Source organism: Palaemon carinicauda, chromosome 29 (genome assembly GCF_036898095.1).
Source record: "Palaemon carinicauda isolate YSFRI2023 chromosome 29, ASM3689809v2, whole genome shotgun sequence".
Classification (NCBI taxonomy): Eukaryota; Metazoa; Arthropoda; class Malacostraca; order Decapoda; family Palaemonidae; genus Palaemon; species Palaemon carinicauda.
This window is the reverse complement of record NC_090753.1, coordinates 98,089,689-98,111,871: the sequence shown is the minus strand read 5'-3', so window position 1 is coordinate 98,111,871 and position 22,183 is coordinate 98,089,689. Positions and strand designations below refer to the sequence as shown.

The 22,183-nt window shown below is 46.3% G+C and overlaps 1 long non-coding RNA gene and 1 pseudogene across 1 annotated transcript in view; both read right to left on the bottom strand.

The window, feature by feature from the left end:
- The window catches only part of LOC137622880 (uncharacterized), a 307,972-nt gene that overhangs the window by 39,528 nt on the left and 246,261 nt on the right, over positions 1 to 22,183 (bottom strand). The gene's annotated exons all lie outside the window — the stretch shown is intronic.
- Positions 3,717 to 3,835, bottom strand: LOC137622895 (5S ribosomal RNA; annotated as a pseudogene).

The window sequence follows — 22,183 nt, the reverse complement described above, 5'->3', positions numbered from 1 at the left end:
ATGTTTTTGTATTATTTTGTCTTTAATTTATTTTCCCCTCAGGTATTGTTCCAAGTTTTGGGACCTTTTCTCTGGTACAATTTCACGGAGCGGCAGTGGAGCCCAGAAAAGGGATTTTGACGAAGGAAAAATCTATTTCTGGGCAAGAGACCTGTGCCGCCCAGTGAACCCTCCCTGACTTCCCTCCCAGCATGGGCCCCAAACTTGGGTGCTATGAGGAGTGACGTCACTGGCGTGGGTTGGGTTGTTGGTAGTAGCGTTCGGTGATGGGTGTTGAATGGCACCTCGCTGTAACGGGGATATTGAAGAGGAGATATCTAAATGGTGCGAGACCTCTGGTTGTGATTTATCACGCCCCAGTATTATTATACCGACACCTCTATAGGTGAGCGAGCTGGGTTCAACCTGGCATTCCTATGCAACTTTTTTCTCTGGTAAATTCATAGCAGTTTTTACATTAGAAATGATGAAAAAGGAGCATTTCACTGGGTGGCACAGGTCTCTCGCCCAAAAATAGATTTTTCCTTCGTCAAAATCCCTTTTTTAAATATAAAACTTACCCGCTGGTTATATAATGGCTGATTAACACCCATTGGTGGCGGGTCAGAGACAGCTGCATAATTGGAAATTCATTTAAGAGTTACATAAACAACTTAAGCGGTTCTCACCTGATAAGGAAGCTGACAGCAATGCTCTGCCTCATATTGTCTGCTATCCTTAGGAGATCCAGCAGTCCACCCAGGGGGCTGATGATCTCTAGGAGCTGTCAAACAGTTCAATAACCTATAACATGACAGGACCTCAACTAATACCCTTGCTCCGGGCGCTCTCTAGGAACAAAATGACCACCTGACTACATCAAAGATTGCGGAAGATTGCCGACCAATCTTCCATACAATCATAAAAATATATATAAAAGTTCCAAGAGAAGAAAAGGGGTACTAGGAATTAAGGGAAATATAGTGGTGGATATTTCACCTACTACTGCACTCGTTGTTACAAATAATCCCAAAATGTAACCGTCCTCATAAAGAGACTGGAAACGGTATAAGTAATGCAAGGCGAATACAGGATTACCCCTTCAACAGGCAGTATGTACGATGCTTTGCAGAGAACAGTTTGCTTAAAAGTTACAGAAACTTTCACAGTTCTAACTTCATGAGTCTTTACTCTTTTGACAGCTTAAGATCCGTCACACAACACTGTGAAAGGACCTCTGTAATTAAAGTCTATACGAGATGATAGAGCATTTTAGACATAGACACCGCAGGTTTCTTGACCGTGCACCAAAGAGCCTTGAATAGACTCTTAACTCCTTTGGTCCTGTCCTGATAAAACTTCATCGTTTTAAGCAGGCAAAAAACTCTCCTCAGTCCTTCACAAACTATATTCGAGAGGATAGTGAACTCGAAAGATTTAGGCCATGGATGAGAAGGACATTTGTAAATGACCAAGAATCCAGGTTGCAAGGCGCCTATGGCTTACCCATTCTGAAGTCCACGTTCTTGCTAAAAGCGTGAACTTCACTGACTGTCAACTGTTGCCAGACTTACTCAGAAAAGTCTCCAAAGTTAGACCGTAAAAAAGGAACCAAGTGTAAAGGCTCGAATCTTTCACTACCGCGGAATTCTAGAAACGACCTCTAAATTCCAGGCTGGCGAATCTTGCTGACGCTTCCAAGTCATCTCAAATGATCTGAGAAGATCTATAAGGTTTTTATCTGATAGATCCAATCTTTTGCGTCCAAAGATAGCAGTCCGCATACTCCCGTACCCCTTGATGGTCGAGGAGGAAAAAATGTCTTCTTCTAAGGTCTAAGAAGAAATAGGCCACTTGTCTTAGAGCTACAAAATGAAGAGGCCGCTTTAGCTCTACATCACTTCATAAAACCTCCTATTTGGGCTGCAAAACCATGAGGCAAAGGTCCTTTGTACAAGCAATAGCCTCAGCTGCCTCCTTCGAACAACCTTCTAGATCTTAGGGGTTTTCCGAAATACTGGAGGCAGCTAGACCTAAAGCTTGATGGTTTAAAATAAAGCGTTCGTGATCCTGACATGGGGAAACGGACTAAAGACATGCTTCCAGCATGCACCCAGCATGGTCCCAGCATGAGTCCAGTATGGTTCCAGCATGCTGCTTACGCTCAACATATCGTGAGAGAGAGTCAGGATCTAGAACCACCTCCCGAAACGCGTCCATATCGGTCGCAAGAAACCGATATTAAAGCTAGGCTTGTTGAAAAGAAGCATCAACTACGTGAACCTCATGCTGTGAGGTTAAGACCTGATCGTGTGTAACCAGCGAGTGTTCAACATACTTAAAGCCAAAGCTTGACGCGAGGGAGCGTTAGCTGCGAGGCCAGAGAGACGCAAAGGAGAGACAATAGTCTGTCTATACTGCTGTGAGAAAAAAAGACTTGACTGTATGCGTCTAGCATGCGACCATAATGTCGCATGTGCTTTCATTGCCGTAAGGTGTCAGCATGCTGTATGCGTTCACCTTGTCGTGTGGATACAGCGCTCTGTGTGCGTCCCGCTTGTTATAAATCTACAGCGTGCTGCGAGGAGGCGACAGCATAGCGTCCGGTCAGTGGCGCAAAGATGCAACTGTTAGTCTATCATGATGCGGGAAAAAACCCCGACTGACCTTATCCAGCATATGCCCAGGCTGACACATGCGTCTAGGTTGCTTAGGATTTCAGATTGAACTGTTTGCCAAGAGTTATCCGCGTGTAGCACGCATCCGCATGAGTGATAGTCGCGTGTCCCGCAGACCGCAAAGATGGGACAACTTGTTGAAAGGATCAACTTTGACTGTCAGCGTCCAACATACGACCAGACTGGCGTCCGCGTCTGTGACTGCGTGAGGGAGAGACCAGAACTTGCATCTGTGTCTGCATGACGTCTGCCGTAACAAAGAGACCAGACTGCTACAAGCACCCGCTCTAACGCTTCTCGTAACACGAGCATATCTCTGCGAGGAAGCGTTGCTGAGCATAGGAGAACTACGATTTCTGACACTCATTGGAAAACCATTTATTTGGTCTATGGTAGTCTTTAGACTCTTTAAGGAGAAAATTTTCTCCACCCTGAGAATCATAAACGCTAAACACAGATGAAATTGACCTCTTTTAGCTCACACCAAACCTGCACTCGCGGCGTAGCGTGTGCGCCAACTCAAGCGTGAGCGAAGGCCGAGAGAGAACATCAACCGCAGTCCCATGAGCAACATGGGAGAGTCCCTATGACATTTCAAGCGAGCCTTGTGCGCGAACTGAACGTATCCAAAGCTGTGAGATACCGTCAACAGTAGTCGCTAGACCTCAGAAGAAAGTACTAGACATTTCCCCAAACTGGGGGAGGAGAAGCGTGAACAGAAGCAAACTGAGCACCTTTTCTCCTGAAGAACTGTGTCTTACACGATTTTGGGGCTGACACGTAGCCTTCTTTCGAAAAGAAAAACTTCCGGCGAACATCAGTTACTACCGGATAAGTTATTAGAAAAACATACGACTCCTGAAAGGTCTTGGACGTATTGATTGGTGACTACCAAGTCTAGGTTTTTCGTCCTTCGACGAGGACAAACTCTTTCTTCCGTGAAAGTGCGTAAGATTCCAGAGGAAGAGCTAGGATTGTATGCGACTTGTCTGACTTCTGTTTCTCTCGTGGAAGAAAAGCACGCTTGATTGCTTCCAGTTTAAGCATTAAAGGTTTAAATGCCAACAGCATTTGGTGTTCCCAGGCGGTCACTCATCCAAGTATTGACCACACCCAACGTTGCTTAATTTCGCTGATCGGACGAGAAACGGTGTTTTCAACGTGGTATGGCCGTTGACCGCGACACGCCTGTTGCGAGGGTAAGTTCTGTTCGTGTGCGTACATGACGAATAACTTCCTAGTCTAGTAGACAGGGAAAACGTAGAACGTCATCCTCGTCAGGGAACTGAGCCCTATTACACAGAAAAAAAGTTACAAGATCCGTGATACCATAGCGATGATGAACTGATCGCTTCAAGACATTCCAACTTCGCTCTTCCCAAGAAACTATGTTACATGGTTGTGACGTCATAGTTCGACAATAGTAGGCGAAGAAAAGAGCTTTACTTCATCATTCCAAAGCAGAACGGGAACGTCTTGGACTGTATCAACAGGATCGCTCGGCGGAACATATGTTTAATGCACAAGGTCCGCGATGTACCTCAGCCTACCGACCTTCCTTCTCCCAGAGGTTGGAAAGTAAGGAAGAGGCGTAGGGCTAGGAGTAAGATGAACACGAACAAATACCTCCCCCAGTGCACTGTGTTATGTTTACGAGTCACTGAACAAGAGCATTTTAAAATATAATACATTAAATCATAAATGATCTGTAAGTGGTGGGAGATATACTCTTACGCTCTATTCTCATAAAAGCCTTAATGCACTTCCTACTGTTGCAGCTGCAAGCGCTGCATCAACCTCTACAGTAAGGTTCGTTACTTTTCTGAGAATGATTTAATGTTAATTTATTTATTTATTTTCTTATTTACTTACTGAGCTATCTTTCCTTAAAGGAGCCCTTTGGGTTAAAGCATCTTGCTTTCTCAACTAGGGTTGCATCCTGGCTAGTAATAAAAATAAAATAAAATAGAGACACCATCAACGCAACTAGCGAAAACTCTGAAGTCGGAATGAGGAGCAGCAGGTAAAAAATAAAAAGGAAACTCTTCAGAAAAACTCTCATGAGTTTCTGAAAGTCAGTCCCTTCCTCCTACAAGTCTCTATCCTAGGTAGAGAAGTCTTGTTTCCTAGGAGTCAACTCCTTAGGATTCTGAATTCTGACCTCAATGCTTAGAGGTTTTAATTTTAGTTCTCTCAACCAAGAATTAGCCCAACAGGCCTTGGTCAGAGAATATAATATTTATCTAGTTAAGATTTATTTCTTAATATAGCGCCTGGAGCAACAATAACTCAACGCTAGACAGTCATGGTTAGGTAGACATTAAAGTCTATTGTCATAGGTAGTGAAGCGTCCACACTGACGCTGAAGCGACCACACTGACACTGAAGCGTCCACACTGACGCTGAAGCGACCACAGACACTGAAGCGTCCACACTGATGCTGAAGCGTCCATACTTATGCTGAAGCGTCCATACTGACGTTGAAGTGTCCACACTGAAGCTGAAGCATCCACAATGATGCTGAAGCGTCCACACTGCCGCTGAAGTGACCACACTGACACTGAAGCGTCCACACTGGCACTTCGCTCCGTTCCGTTGATGTTCCGCTTCCATTGCCGCACCGTTCCGCTGACGTTTCGCCAGCTCTGCTGTCTGTCATGTCGCTTAGTAGCATGCTCTGCTGCCTGGCGAACGTCGGCGCGCCTGAATAGACTGATACTAGGCGCTATGAGCGGTCGGTTTGCGTTGAGCAGGCAATCGGAGTAATGCATCCACTTTCTCCCACCGTTGAACATTGCGGCTGGTAGGCCGCCTGTGCGACAACGAGTCATCACCGTTAAAGACACGTCGCTTATGCAACACGTGTCAAAGACCGGAAACGTGACATCCAACCGCACTGTTAACGGCAGGCTGATAAGACTGCATAAACAAAGACAGCTGCTGTTTCATGCCTAACAGAAAAGATCAAGGAACAACCTTAGGCAAAACGCATTCAGCATTATCTTCGTAGATCCCTAGCGCTTCCCACTGTCGGGAGATGACACCCATCAGGTGGAGGCGGAGGCACTATGTTCGCGCCGCATGAAACGTTACACACACAGAACGAATCTAATTTTGTTTTCAGCTTAGCACCTGAAGCGCACGTATAAGGTTTGAAAACACTAATACCTCGCTTTATCTATGGAAAGGGTGAGCGTTCTGGGGATCGACAGAAAACGCTCGAGAGGACTTCTGTTCTGGTCTTAAAACGGATTTTGAGCGAAGCGAAGAATCTATTTTTGGGTGAGGTAGCCATGTCGTTCTGATGGAAGTTCCTTCATTAGTAGCTTCCTAGGTATATTTGACTACAGTGATATATCCCAGAGAATTTACCAAAGGTATCCAGAATTCTAACTCCTGGAGCGAATATACCTTAAAATTTTAAAAATGGATATCGCGTAATATCAGAGGACGTATTCTTGACACGTCTCATAGCTATCTACACCCCTAATAGCGCTTTCACTTCGAGGGGAAATATGGCAAGAATAAAGGAGAGTCGTTAAAGAGGCGGCGCTCCTACCGTACTGTAAATAGTGCGCCAAATCGCCACCACGCGGCGCCACCAAGCCATTCTTTGTAGCTTTATAGGTATTGCAGATACAGTACCATAGGGAGGGATTCATTATCCTTTTGTCAAAAAGAGGGTGGGTCCATCAGGACGACATGGCTACCTCACCCAAAAATAGATTTTTCGCTTCGCTCAAAATCCGCTTTTTGGGCTTGGGCCATGTCGTCCTGATGGAAGTTTACCAGAGCATTAATGTATCTGTGGATTTTCAATGGTGCCGTTTATCTCGAGATGGTCTTCTAAACCTAGAGACACTTGATGTTACCGTTATACATCAATCAGCTGATCATAAAATATGTCAGTGCTTCCTGCCCCCTACAGGGAAGACTCTAGGCAGACTCTAGGAAAAAACCTGAGGATTGTGAGTTCAAGGAAACAATCTAGCAAACAGTTTGTATATTAGCGTTATCATTTACGTAAAGCATAGTTTGTACTTACATGGTATTGATCTGTGTAGGTTTATATACGTGTAGGAAACCTTAAATCAGTAAAATGAACAGTTTAGTACAATCAGTTCTTACCTGTTTGCTTGGAACAGTAGTAATCTTAGTTCCCAATATTTTCTTGAATATTAAAAGAATCAAGGATGCTCTGACTTTATTCTTAATCTAGAATGTTTGAGGCGAAAGAGATGCAAAGATTCCTTCTATTATTTATTACAATAAAAATAGAAATCATAGTTGTATTCAATTAAATATTACTGTACACTGAACAATTCTGCATAGAAGCATAAACAGTAATAACAGAAATAAAAATCAGTTTCACCTGAAAAGGAAACACCAGCCACTCTATGGGAAATATAAAAATTTCACTATGTATTCTGTTGTTACTAGGAACACTGTGCATATAAGTATGCCTGGACCTTGTGTTAGTCTGTTATGCTTAAAGTCACCTGTGTAAATAGAACAGTCTATAGAGTCATCACTAAACACAATACTCAACATGATATGCCTTGAGAGTCTATCATGTACACCCTTCACTAAAAGTCCCAAATAGTGCACTGTTCTTCGCAGTAATCAAGCGGCAAGTCTTATTACACTGCCTGCCGCACCACATGAAATTTTATTTCCTGTAATTGCTTCGCATAGTGTTTGAAGAATACTCTGGATGACTTCCATCCAATATAAGCACGAAGGCTTTTAAACGACATCGTCTGAAAGAAATTCAGAGACGACGCAACTTTTCTCGGATCATGACCTGCGGGTGTACTGTCTGGATCCACTCTGCGTATAAAATAGGTGATTTTCGCCCTTATCTGTTTCAAGAATAATGTTGAACCAGAAGTCTCTCACCTGAAAAGCTGACCTCCCTTAAACTCTGAAGTTCTACGAAGATAGACCTTTAGGCATTCCACTGGGCAGAGGGATGCTTCTTCCTTCAGAGGGCAGATTCTCCAGGGACCCCATCTCTTAGTGGGCAGCTCGTTCTTGGCGAGAAATGTCGGGTCTGGAAAGAGGTTTAGTTCTCCGCTGTCCGTGAACTGAATGTGGCCATCATCCCTCGAGAGGGCCACTATTTCGCTAACTCTGGCTCCTGAGGCTAGTGCAAATAAGAATATCACCTTTTGAGTCAAGTCTTTCAGCAAGCAATCTTCATTGTTCAGGGTTGATGCTAAGTGAAGAACCTTATCCAAAGACCATGAAATGGGCTTTGGAGGAGCTGCGGGCCGAAGTTAAGCGCAGGCTTTAGGAATCTTGTTGAAGATCTCATTGGAAAAGTCTACCTGGAAGGTGTAAAGCATTGGTCTGGCTAGGGCAGATTGATTTACATGTAGTAATCGTATTGGCTGCTAAACCTTGTTCATGAAGATGGATGAAGAAGGACAAACAGAAATCCGTAGAAATCTCCTCAGGATTCTTCGCCTTGACAAAGGCCACCCATTTCTTCCAAGAAGACTCATATTGTCTTCTTGTTGACTTTGACTTGTATTCTTCTAAGAAGTTAATACTGTCCCTAGAAATCCCAAACCATTTCTTGACCGCTAAGGCGAAAAAATCATGAGATGAAGGTTCTGGGTTTTTTCTGATAAAGCTGAGACAGTCAATTTCTGCACTTGCTGAGTCAGAACTGGGTCCGGCAACGGGATAAGCTTCAAGCGTAGTTCCGTTACTAGAGGGAACCAGACGCTGTTGGGCCACTTGTGGGCCACTATTGTTGCTGTCCCTCGAAAGGATCTCAGTTTGTTGAGGACTTTCAGCAGAGGTTGGTTGGAGGGAATAGGTAGATCTTGGATCATCTGTTCCAATCTATGGACATTGCATCCATTGCTTCCGCTAGAGAATCCTCGTACGGGGCTACGTATCGGGGTAGCTTCTTGTTGTCGCTTGTTGCGAAGAGGTCTATCTGCAGTCCTGGGACTTTGCGCAATATGAAAGAGAATGATCTTGCGTCTAGGGACCATTCTGACTCTATTGGGTTGATCCTGGATAGAGCGTCCGCTGTCACATTGCGGAACCCTTGAAGGTGGACTGCTGACAAGTGCCATCTCTTCTTCTCCGCTAGACGGAGGATGGCCAGTATCACTTGATTTATGTGAGGCGATCTCGAGCCCTGTCGGTTTAGGCATCTCATTATGACTTCGCTGTCTAGAACCAGACGGATGTGGATTGAGCAGCGAAGTTTCAGTTTCTTCAGAGAGAGAAAAACTGCCATGGCTTCCAGAAAATTGATGTTAAAGGTTTTGAAGAGGGGAGACCAGGTTCCTTGGACTTTCCGATGATGAGAGTGACCTCCCCACCCTTCTTTTGAGGCATCCGTGTGAACGGTGACTGACGGTGGAGGTGGTTGCAAAGGTACCTTGTTCTTTAGGTTCTTGGCCTCCGACCATGGCTTGAGTAGTGATCGCAGACGATTTGGTATCGGTCTTTGTAGATCTCTTCGAGCGTTTGATGCGTATTTTCTCCAAACTCCTGATGCATCTTTTAATTGTGCTCTCAATACTGGATCTGTCACTGAGGTGAACTGGAGGGACTCCAACACTCTCTCCTATTACCTTCTTGATATCCTGGCGGATTGAAGGAGTCTTTTGACAGATCCTGCTATCTCTTTCCTCTTCTTTGACGGAATGGAAAGGCAGTGTGACTGCAAGTCCCAGTGGACGCTCAGCCACTGAAACTTTTGAGCTGGAGATAGTCGAGACTTTTTCAAGTTGATCTTGAATCCTAAGTGTTCCAGGAACTGGATCAATTCCTTGGAGGCTTGCATGCACTCTTTCACGGATGCTGCCCACACCAGCCAGTCGTCCAGGTAGGCTACAACCTGAATTCTCTTTAGGCGTAGTTGATGAATAACTGCATTCGCAAGCTTGGTGAATACCCTTGGAGCTATGTTCAGACCGAAGGGCATGGCTCTGAAAACGTACTTTCTTTTTTGTAGTTTGAATCCTAGGTAGGGGGAAACTTGACGGCTGATTGGAACGTGCCAGTACGCATCCGTCATGTCTATGGAGACTGGGTATGCCCGTTTGGGCAAAAAGGTCCTTATGTGTTGAAGCATCAGCATTTTGAACTTGTAGTTCACTATGAACTTGTTGAGTGGTGATAAGTCCAGGGTGACTCTGAGCTTTTCCGAGTCCTTCTTCGGAACACAAAATAGCCTTCCTTGGAATCTGATGGACTTCGCCTTCCTTATAACTCTTCTATTCAGGAGTTCCTGAACATATTCTTCCAGTATGGGGGTTGAATGTTGCAAGAATTGAGGGAAGTTTGGTGGAGTTGAGCTCCAACTCCACAATAGTCTGTTCTTGATTAGGCTGTGGGCCCAGGGATCGAAGGTCCAACGATCCTGGAAGAGGAGAATTCTCCCTCCTACCGGTAGCATCTCACTTTGAGTGCTGGTTGGAGGATTTACCTCCTTGGCCACGTCCACCTTTGTTGCCCCTACCTCTGAAGGGGCATCTAGAGGATCCTCGAAAGGAGCCTCGGGACTTCGGCCTAAAGGTTGTTGACTGCCTTTCGAAGACTGGGGTGAACACAGGCGATTGGGTCGCCAGCGTTTGGGGCACCAGTTGGAAGGTGGTGGATAGTTGTGCCACCGTCTGGGCCACCGTGGCCATGGGAAGCTGTTGCTGTTGTTTTGGCCGAGAGGGCACTCTTGGACGTTTTGATTTATTCTTCGGCTGGGGACCCTCATCAGCTGAAGATTTTCTTTTAGAGGACAAGCCCCACTTGGAGAAGAGATTTCTGTTCTCCGTTGCGGCTTTGTCCACGATCTCTTTGACCACTTCGCTTGGGAAGAGGTCTTTTCCCCAGATGTTGGAGGCTATCAGCTTCCTTGGTTCGTGCCTCACCGCAGCCGAGGCGAACACGAACTCTCTACAAGCCCTTCGGGCTTTAATAAAGTTGTACAGGTCCTTGGTGACTGTCGCCAAATGAGATTTGGCGAAGACCACGTACATGTCTGGGGTGTCCGGGATGCTTGCCATAGTCTCTAGGCCAGTCTGCAGAGACATGGAAGCAGCAAGACGTTATTTTGTCTCCTGTTCCCTGCGCAGGAGAAAGTCTGACAACTTCAGGAGGTCTTCGCCAAACTGTCGTCCAGCAATATCTGCCTCCAGCTTCCCAACTGTGAAGGTGTTGTGGACATCCTTCCAGTCTGCATCGTCTAATGGAAAGGCGAGGGAAAAGGGTCTACACTCTTCCAGTGTAGGACAAGGTTTCCCTGCCTCGACTGCTTTTAAGGCTGCCTTAAACCCTTTGTCCATAAAGGGGAAAGCACGTTTGGGGTCAGCAATGAAGGACGGGTGCTTCTTGCTGAGAGCCGGCACCTTGGAGCTAGTAAAGGCCCTCACCTTCAAGGTGGTTGTATATAAGGCCTGGGCCTTAGAGAGTTCGAGGACAATGGTCTCCTTCGGCTCTGTCTCCTCTTTGGATGCAGGTTCCGTCCTCAGATGGACATAGCAATCCGGATAGGCCCCTATGCTGGGCCATTACTCAATTTCCTCTACTGGGACAGTGCCCAGTTTCTCCGAGAGGAAGATCTTCCCCCCCAACATAGGCATATGCTCTGCGTACCTCCAGGGGTTGAGGTCACAGAAGGCGGGGAGATCCTTGACGTTTATCTTCTTCGGAGCTAAACGTGTTGCAACCAGCTGATGCATTTCCGTCCGAAGAGAAGCTTCTTTCTCGGACGATTTCTTTTTAATGTTCTGCACCATAGACAACAGCGAGTGCAACGTACTCGTTTTGGAATCTAACTGGGGTGCAGTGGAAGAAGTCGAAGGCACCGGCTCAGTCACCGTGGCTGATGATACCGAAATCGTTTCGGTTTTCTCGACTTCAGCCTCAGGAGGTACGTCTACCTCCTGATCCAGTTCCTCCACTAGGAGATTGTTCTCAGTCTCCTCCGAGACAACAGACAAGTTGTCCTCCAATTGGATGCCCTGCAAGGCGTCTGATACGTCAGGTTCTACCGGAATCTGAACAAGGGGAATCTCAGGTTGAGCCTGGGGAATGATTGCATCCGAAGATGCCCTAAGGAAAAAACAATCCCTCATCCTTTCATTAGGAAGGTATGGGCCAGAGGTGTTCTTCTGAAAACCCCTGACCCATTTTCGCAGCGTCTCCCATGCTGCGTCCCTTGATTCAGTAGACTTTTGGTCATCAAAAGCTTCCTTCACCAGTTTATCACAAACGGTACATACCTGTGGGTCCCAGTACTTGAGAGCCCCCTTGGTGACTGCGCAGTGAGCATGGGCCCTGCACATGCCATGGCCGTAGAAGTTCTTACTACGGACCCTGCATAAGTTGTTCCCGCACTCGGGATGCTCCTCCCGTAAAGAAAGAAAAGCATACAGTATAAGTATTCGGTGAAATTCTCAGATTTCAGCATACATATTTTTAATAATATTAGCTTGGATAGAGTAAGCTAGAAAATAGGAAAGACACCTACTTGTGTTTCCTGTCCAGCCCATTGCTATGACCTCCTCCGATAGTGAACACTAAATTCTTAACGAATTTTAGGGGAATATGATATCCTTTGATATTAAGTGTCTTCTTAACACAATCTTCTAGGTTCAATATTGGGGATTAAAAATAATGGTTGATAACCATTAATTGGTAGAGAGAATCGCTCTCTTATATGTGATGGTCTCACAATAGGCTGCCCATGAAGCTCCTTGTAATTGGAAAAAACTTTTGGGCTACAGCACTGACTGTCGGCGGCATGCCGCCAGTCCTGCCGGCACATGCCGAGCTAGCCGGCATATGCCGGTCTATTCTGGGTCATTGAAGGCAGTTACTGTCTTCAGAGTAATGGGCGGGAGGTCGCCGGCAGCGGCTCTGCCAGACGGCAGCTGAAGGATCCCTCTATCAAGTAGGACCCAGCGGCAAATGTCTAGATTTGGGTGGCCGGCTGCCGGCCGACAACTTAGTTGCCGGCAGCCAGCCCCAGTATGTCTATTGTCGTTGGGTCGTCGATCAGCGACACCCACGGCAAGCGGCGGCAGAGCAACTGCCGGCCGGCACACAATCAACATGGCCGCCGGCAGCTGCTAGCTGTCGGTGGCCGGCCCAGTAAAAGGAAAGGCAGAGAAAATGAGAGGATAGAGGAAGGCCAAGGCTCAGCCTTGCCAGCCTATGTCCAGAATGAGGGTTCAAGTGGAAGGGGGAATTATATTCGGGCTTCCACCCAACCATATCCCATCCACATGGGCTATGGAAGGCAGTCCAAGGGAGGACTGAAGAACACTCTAAAGAATATGAGGGTACCTGCCGGCAGCCGGCTATGCCGGCGGCAGACAGGGAACCTCAGGCCAGTTCTTCAAATTACCCTTAGGGTCAAATGTAGAATGACAGCCAGGGAGGGTGATGGCTCATCCAACACGAAAGAGACAGAGGGGAAGGGGTAAGTGTCCTATAAGTAAGGTAATACCCGAAGGCATCACCCAACTTAAAGGATTCTGATCTCATAGAGTAACCTCAGGTAGGGGAAATCATTTCACCAGGTTGGGTTAGTCAAGTGAGAAAGCGGCACACAGGACACAATCTCACAAGAAAACAGAATCTCGTACCAGAGACCTTAGGCAAGGAAGAAATCATTTCTTTGGTCTAAGATCTACCAGCACAGGACTGTCTGCTAGACCAAGGAAGGAGGGATTGTCATACAAAACCCTCCATGTATGGACTAAGGAGGTCTAGCCTCCTGTAAAGGCAGCTTAACCTGACATGGGAAATCATTTCACCAAGACAGTAAGATGCCTAACACAGACTTATTACTCTGATGTCCCGTTCTAAACTCAAAACCGACTCCGTGGTTAAGAGAAAGAAACGAAACACCCCAGTAAAACTTTGCCAGAACTCAGTTCACAGCAAAGCTAGCTGAGGATAGCCTAGGCTAATCAGAGGGAAGGGGGATTGCTCTTAAATCTCGCCAGGAGATTAGTATCGACTTAAAGAGTATAGGAGGTGTCAGTCTCCCCTTAAAAGACAATACAAGAGCAATGGGGACATGTATGAAAGTATACTAAAGCCCCTAGTCTAGTAGCCAAGGAGCATTGAGAATCGTTCACCGAAATTCTCTTGTATACTATCTTGGAAGAGGAAAATTTTATGCAGTAATATCTTAATTGTATGAAATATTGCCTGAGCTTCAATAAAACTTTACCCGGAAGGTTATATCATGCATGAAGTGTGTAGGTGCCTAGGCTAGGAAGCCTAGCACTCGTGAGGCTCGATCACAAATAGCCAAATCCACGACAACAATGACATACTGTAATATAAAAATCCCTAGCTATATTTCTAAATAGCTAAAGTTATTAAAGCAAATAATGCCGGGAAAAGTTGTTCTGGCTAACTAAATGTACAAGAAAGAACGACCGCGTCCATGACGCCATCCGGCTGGCAACAGCTCTTGTTACGTTAATTACGATCTCAATCGAAAAGCAAAACTGGCAAGAGCTTACATTTACACAATTCAAAGATATTACTTAACTTTCCCGAAGCAGATGAGACTGGTGAAGACATCATAGCGACGAATAAACTCCAAAATAGCAAGAGATAACACGGGATAACACCGGTCAACAAAGCTACTGCAGAAAGAATGGCTTGGTGGCGCCGCGCGGTGGCAATTTGGCGCTCTATTTACAGTACGGTAGGAGCGTCGCCTTTTTAACGACTCTCCTATATTCTTGCCACTTTTCCCCTCGAAGCGAAAGCGCTATTAGGGGTGTAGATAGCTATGAGACGTGTCAAGAATACGTCCTCTGATATTACGCGATATCCCCTTTTAAATTTTAAGGGATGTTCCCTCCAGAAGTTAGAATTCTGGATACCTTTGGTAAATTCTCTGGGATATATCACTGTACTCAAATATACCTAGGAAGCTACTAATGAAGGAACTTCCATCAGGACGACATGGCCTAAGCCCAAAAAAGACTGTAACGCCTGGCTACCCTCTCGATTCCTTTCGCCGTTCGACTTAACTTCTCTCCTGGGTCCGGGAGCTTGACAGAAGTCTAAGGCTAGGATAACGACAGGTCCGAACAGAAGCACTCCACTGAATAAAATTCACTGCATAATTTAGCACTAAAAAATTTGCATATTACTCTTTGGTAAAAAGATAGTTTCACTACTATTTGAAAACCAAGTATACGCTCTCTCAAACGAAATAAACTCCGTAGAGAGAGACTTACAATTCTGTCAATGGTTTGAATGGGAATGCAAAGTCACTGAATCCCATATAAATGCAACAAAATATTAAATATTACCTTAATATTTAAAAATTGAAATAAACCCTTAAATTAAGGGGTTCCAATAAAAGGCGAATCATCACTCGTACACATTGGAACATCTACAATTCATATACGAACAATTTTAGTATTCCAAAAATCACCAAGCCAACAACGATACATAGAATCGTGTGCTACATCGATGTAAAGAACACTGCATCGTATAAACATAAACTGAACTGTAACTTCCTTTAATCTCTGACTAAGGAAAAATACTAAAAGGACCAATTAATTGCAAAATAAAATGTTCCTTTTATATAGTACAACTTAAAAACTTGAGAAGTAAGAAGAATGTACTATTCATAAAAATCGCTACAAAATATTGTAGTATTGTAACGATACTGACAACTGCGTAACAAAAATGAACTGAACACTAGTTAATCTTTGAAAATAGATCGAAGATTATCTAAAGAAAAAACTATTAAAAGGATAAAATTTTCTCAAAATAATAATCCTTCAATTTAAATTATAACTTAATTCTTCAAAACGGATTTTGAGCGAAGCGAAAAATCTATTTTTGGGTGAGATAGCCATGTCGTCCTGATGGAAGGTTCCTTCAGTAGCTTCCTAGGGTATATTTAACTACAGTGGATATTCCCAGAGAATTAAACTAAAGGTTATCACAGAATTCTAACTTCTGGTGCGAGTACCCTAAAGGTCTCCCTCTAGGATATCATATCAGCAGGGGACGCATGTATTAACACGCCACATAGCTATCTGCACCCCATATAGAGTTTACGCTTCGATATGGGAAGGCGGCTGAGTAAAAGTTACTCTCATTCGTGGCTACTTTTGGTACTCGAGACGTAAACAAACGGGCGCCATTGTTAAATGACGTCACATCCGTCCTCATCCTGAGCTCAGCTCCTACCAATCTCCGCGATACAGTAGGTCAGGGAGGGGCCTGAAAGGCTGAACTAGAATGGACGGGAGGGTCCATCAGGATGATATATCTATCTCACCCAAAAATAGATTTTTCGCTTCGCTCAAAATCCGCTTTTTGGGCTCAAGCCATGTCGTCCTGATGGAAGTGTACCAGAGAATTAATGTATCGTGGATTTTTTCCCTTAATCCAAGTGCCTACGGCTTCGAGCAATATTCCTATGGTCCAGAGACCGTAAAGACTATGACAATTTTAGTAATTGTCCTTACCAGAGATTCTACGATGAACTGGCTTCCTGCCCCCCTGGCAGGGAAGTCCTGGTGGACAAGAGGAATATCTCGAAGTGATCGGTGAAGAACTACTCACCTGGTGGAGAGATCATGCTGGTCTCAGAGACAGATCAAAGGTTAATATTCGAGTAGGAATATTATCAAGACATAGGTGAGTATATAATATAAATACTTATATTATTCTTGTAATCAGATAGGAAAGGGGTAAATGAAACTATAACAATCGTATATTTCTTAATAAGGAATAGGAGCGAAAGGAGACGCACATGGTAAATAAAATAGACATTTTATTTCTAAGATTGCAAGTCATTATAGAAGTAATTACAATAATGATTATAGAATTTATTTACAATAATAATGAATAATGTACAAAGAAAATTAAAGACGGTGATCTCGAGTCTGAAAAGGAATTTTGCTTTTTAGAAACACAAGTTCCCAGGGGAACGCCAGTCTTTTTATAGTCCAAAAAACACGTGTAAAATTTCTATGACATTTCACCTTGATAAAGAACAGTCTATTAGAAACACTAAGTGTCCATTAAATCACTATGTATCACGATAGGGTCAACAAATAACGATAGAGTCCCAAATAACTCACTGTTCTATGCAGATTTAAGCAGCAGGTTTCATTACACTACCTGCAGCTACCACGAAATGTTTCACTTCGTGCACCTGTTTTGCGTAGTGCTTGAAGAACACACGCGATGATTTCCAGCCTGTAAAGCTTTTGAGGCTTTCGAAATCCATACTCTGAAAAAAGCTCAGAGAAGAGGCGACTTTCCTACGATCGTGACCTGCGGATGTACTGTCAGAATCCGCTCTGCGAATGAAGTAAGTGATTTTCGCTCTTAGTTGTTTCAGTGACAGGTCGCTACCCGAGGTTTCTCCTTTGAAGAGTTGTCCTTCACCGAAGTCTGAAGTTCTTCGAAGATAGACCTTAAGACTCTCCACTGGGCATAGAGAGACATCTTTCTTCAGGGGGCAGATTCTCCAGGGGCCCCATCTCTTGGTGGGTAGTTCATTCTTGGCGAGAAACGTTGGGTCAGGGAAGAGGGTAAGATCTCCCGTATCGGTGAATTGGATATGACCCTCTTCTCTTGATAATGCCACTACTGTATTTCACTGACTCGAGCTCCCGAGACGAGAGCAAAAAGGAAGATAACTTTTTGAGTCAGGTCTTTCAGAGGGCACGAATCGTTGTCCAGGCTAGAAGCAAAATGGAGCACCTTGTCCAGGGACCAGGAGATAGGTTTTGGTGGAGGTGCTGGGCGTAGTCTAGCGCATGCCTTTGGCAGTTTATTGAAGATGTCACTGGACAGATCAATCTGGATGGCATATAGGAGTGGTCTAGTCAAGGCCGATTTACAAGTGGAAATCGTGTTGGCCGCTAAGCCTTGTCCATGAAGGTGAATGAAGAAGGACATGCAAAAATCAATGGTGATCTAAATTGGATTTTTTGCCTTGACGAAGGAAACCCACTTTTTCCAGGAAGATTCGTACTGCTTTCTGGTAGACTCTGTTTTGTACTCCTCGAGGAAGTCTAAGCTTTTCTTCGAGATCCCAAACCTTTTCTTTACAGCTAAGGAGAGAAAATCATGAGATGAAGGTCCTTGACTTTTAGTGATGAAGCGAAGACAGTCGACTTCTATACTTGTTGAGAGAGGACTGGGCCCGGTAGGGGGATCAGCGTGGGCTGCAGCTCCAGGACCAGGGGATACCAATTGCTCAGGGGCCACTAGGGCCGCTGTCCCTTTGAAGGTTCTCAGTTTGGATAGGACTTTCAGCAGAAGGTTGGGTGGAGGGAACAGGTAGATCTTGGACCATCTGTTCCATTCCAGGGACACGGCGTCCACCGCTTCTGCCTTGGGGTCCTCGTACGGGGCCACATATCAAGGAAGTTGATTGTTGTCGCTCGTCGCGAAGAGATCGATCTGAAGTTCCGGGACTTGGCGAGAGATGAAGGAGAATGATCTTGCGTCTAGAGACCATTCCGACTCTATTGGGCTTGTCGTCGCGAAGAGATCGATCTGAAGTTCCGGGACTTGGCGAGAGATGAAGGAGAATGATCTTGCATCTAGAGACCATTCCGACTCTATTGGGCTTGTCCTTGATAGAGCCGTTGTCACGTTGCGGAATCCTTGTAGGTGAACTGCAGATAGGCGCCATTTTTTCCTGTCTGCCAAACGGAAGATAGGTAGAAGCACCTGATTTATCTGGGACGATCTCGAGCCCTGACGATTGATACATCTGACTACCACCGAGTTGTCCAGAGTCAGACGGATGTGGATCGAGGGAGGCGGGGAGAGTTTCTTCAGGGTGAGAAGAACCCCCATGGCCTCCAAGATGTTGATGTGAAACGTCTTGAATAGGGGAGACCATGTTCCTTGAACCTGCTGTTGGTGGGAGTGACCTCCCCAACCCTCCAGTGAAGCGTCCGTGTGGATGTTGATCGATGGAGGCGGTTGTTGAAGAGGGATGGACCTTTTCAGGGCCTTTGCTTCCGACCACGACTTTAGAAGTGAGCGAAGTCTGTTTGGAAGTCGTCTCTTGAGGTCTCTTCGAGCGATGGATGCGAATCGTCTCCAGACTCCCGCGGCATCCTTTAGCTGTGCGCGAAGCACTGGGTTTGTCACTGAGGCGAACTGTAGAGAGCCGAGAACTTGTTCCTGTTGGCGTCTTGAGATCCGTTTGGATTTTAGAAGCCTTCTGACAGACCCTGCTATTTCTTTCTTTTTCTTCGGTGGAATGGAAAGGAGGTGTGACTGAAGGTCCCAATGGATTCCCAACCATTGGAACTTCTGAGCTGGAGTAAGGCGAGATTTCTCGGCGTTTATCTTGAAACCCAGATGCTCTAGGAACTGGGTGACTTTGTTGCAAGCTCTCAGACAATCTTCGGGCGATGTCGACCAGACTAGCCAGTCGTCTAGGTAGGCCATCACTTGGACGCCCTCAAGACGTAGCTGTTGGACGATTGCGTCTGCCAGCTTGGTGAAGATTCGTGGAGCCACGTTGAGCCCGAAGGGCATGGCCCTAAAGGCGTAACTTTTCCTTTGGAGTCGAAATCCTAGGTAGGAGGAAGCGTAGTGATTCATTGGAATGTGCCAGTAGGCATCCGCCAGGTCTATGGAGACCGTGTAGGCCCTGTGAGGCAGAAGGGCCCTTATTTGTTGCAGAGTCAGCATCTTGATTTTGTTGTTCGCAATGAACTTGTTGAGAGGGGACAAGTCTAGAATGACTCTGAGTTTGTCTGAGTCTTCCTTGGGAACACAAAAGAGTCTCCCTTGGAACCTGGTTGACTTTACCCTCTTGATCACCTTCTTGTTCAAGAGTTCCAGGACATATTCTTCCAGGAGGGGGGTTGACTGTTGGAAGAATTGGTGGAAGGATGGGGGTGGTTGAGTCCAGCTCCAGCCCAGTCCTTTCTTGACGATGCTGTGTGCCCAAGGATCGAAGGTCCAACGATCCTGGAATTGGCGGAGTCTTCCTCCCACCGGAAGCACTTCATTGCTTCTGGTGTCCCGAGGCTTTGCCACCTCGGCCGCTAGCTCCCCTTCCTCCTCTGCCTCTGGAGGGACGGCAAGAAGAACCTCTGCCGGAGCCTCTGCCTGAGCCTCTACCCTTGGGACGAAAGGTAGTGGAACGCTGCTCATAGGCAGGGGTGAAGACTGGTGACTGCGACACCACCGGTTGGGGGACCAGTTGGAAGGTCTGCTGTAGCTGTGCGGCCACTTGGGGATTAGCGGGAGCCGGAAACTGACGTCTTGGTTGACGATGCTGGGACCTAAGCTTCGAGGATTTCCTCCTAGGCTGAGGGCCTTCGTCCTGAGAGGACTTCCTCTTCCGAGACATGGGAAGAGATGTTTGCCCCAGATGTTGGAGGAAATCAGTCTCCAGGGTTCGTGTTTCCCCGTTGCATTGGCAAACACGAATTCTCTACAGGCTCTGCGAGCCCTAGCGAAGCTGTACAAATCCTTGGTTACAGTCGCAAGGTGTGACTTTGCAAGGACCATGTAAAAGTCTGGGACTCTGGTGTCCCTGGCCATGACTTCTAGCTGTACCTGATGTGACAGCGAAGCAGCGAGTCTCTCCTTGGTATCCTGTTCCCTACGAAGGAGATGATCGTTCAGTCGTGGGAGGTCCTCGTTGAACTGACGACCGGCCACATCAGGTTCTAGTTTCCCGACCGTAAAGGTAAGCTGGATGTCTTTCCAGTACCTGTCATCGGGGAAGAGTGAGGTAGAAGGGTCTGCACTCCTCCAGTGCAGGGCAAGGTTTCCCTTCCTCCACCGCCTTCATGACCGCTTGGAAGGCCTTTTCAACGAAGGGGAAGGTCGCAGTAGCTAGAGCAACAAAGGTTGGGTGTTTTTTGCTCAATGCTGGCATCTTGGAGTTGGTGAAACCCCGACTCTTCACTGCGTGAGCCAGCATAGCTTGGGCCTTTGCAAGATCGAACACTATCACCTCCTTAGGTTCGGTCTCTTCTTTTGAGGCTGGTTCGGACCTGAGTCAGACGTAACAGTCCGGATAAGCCTCGAAGTTCGGGAAGAACTCCACTTCTTCCAGGAGAATAGAGCCGACCCTTTCACTGATGAAGATTTTGCCAGTTGTGATTGGATTGTGTTCGGCGTATCTCCAAGGGTTAGCTTCCGAGCAGCGGGGGAGGTCCTTAACCGAAATCCGTTTCGGTTGTTTGAAGCCGACGAGAGTCGTCCGGAACTGCTCCTGAGTCTCTCTCAGCTTGTCCATGAGGGCTTCTAACATCCTGAAGACCTCTTGAGTGGCCGATGGAAGTGGATCCGGGGTGGCGGAAGTCGAAGGAACAGGTTCCTCGGATACCACTGGGGCTACTGGGGGAGCTGGAGCGACCTCGTTCTCCGAATCAGGGTATTCCACCTGATCTTCCTCATAGTCGAGCTCTTCGCCCATGAGGGTCTTCTCCGTACCTTCTGACACCTCCGACATACGTTCCACCTCGTCGGAATCGATGTGGCACTTATGCATTGACTGTGCCATGAGGATGTCAGGTTCGACCACCAGTTGGACGGTGGGAATCTGGTCTTGAGGGATCACAGAGTCCTTGGATGTTTTCGGGAAAAGCAAGGCCCTCATATCTTCATTTGGAAGATAAGGTCCAGAAGCGTTCTTTTGGAAGCCTCGCACCCATTTGCGAAGCTTCTCTCTAGCAGTCTCCCTTACCTCCGTGGTAGGAGGTTTGTTGAACTCGTCATCTAGGAGACTCTTGCAGACTGAACAGTTCTGCGGATCCCAGTATTTAAGGACACCTCTCTTGGCGACGCAGGGGGCGTGGGTCCGGCACTCCTTAAGCCCGTAGAAGTCCAGGCGTTTAACTCCACAGAAGTTGCTCTCACACTTCATATACTCCTCCTGTAAAAGAAAGAGATCATGAGTACAAGGAAGGCATAAGAATGACTTACGTTACTCTAGACTTAAGAATATTAATTATATGCTCAGGATGGATGAGCAGGAAGGGAAGTAGGTAGACACATACTTGTGAATTCCGTCCAGCCCGTTACCGTAACCTTATCTGTAGACAATTCCTTAGGACCCGAGGGTTCCAAAGGAGGGAGAATCCGTATGGATGAGCCAAGCTAGGCCTCCTTATTAGAGGAATTGTCCGCAGAGTGTAAAAGGATCTGAGACCGCTCAGAGCCTAGTGAGGGAGAGGGGAAAATAGGATAAACCCCTTAGTAATATGTAGGTTCCGGCAAGAGACTGCACTGAGATGCACAGAGTATGCTGGAAATGTTGTAATGTGCAACCATACAGCATAGCCATTATATCAGATGGTATAACGATACCTATATGGAGGTGGCCAGGCTATCTGGCTGCATCAGATTGACTGCCGGCACGGTGCCGGCAGCCGAGGAAGGGGTGCATGTCCCTTAGTGCCTCATTAGGGGGCGCCAGCAGACTGACGGAACGCCGGAGACCGGTCCTGCAGGGTGAAAACATCAAGGAGGACACACTGAGCAACCGAGATGGATAACACCACAGCGGCGGA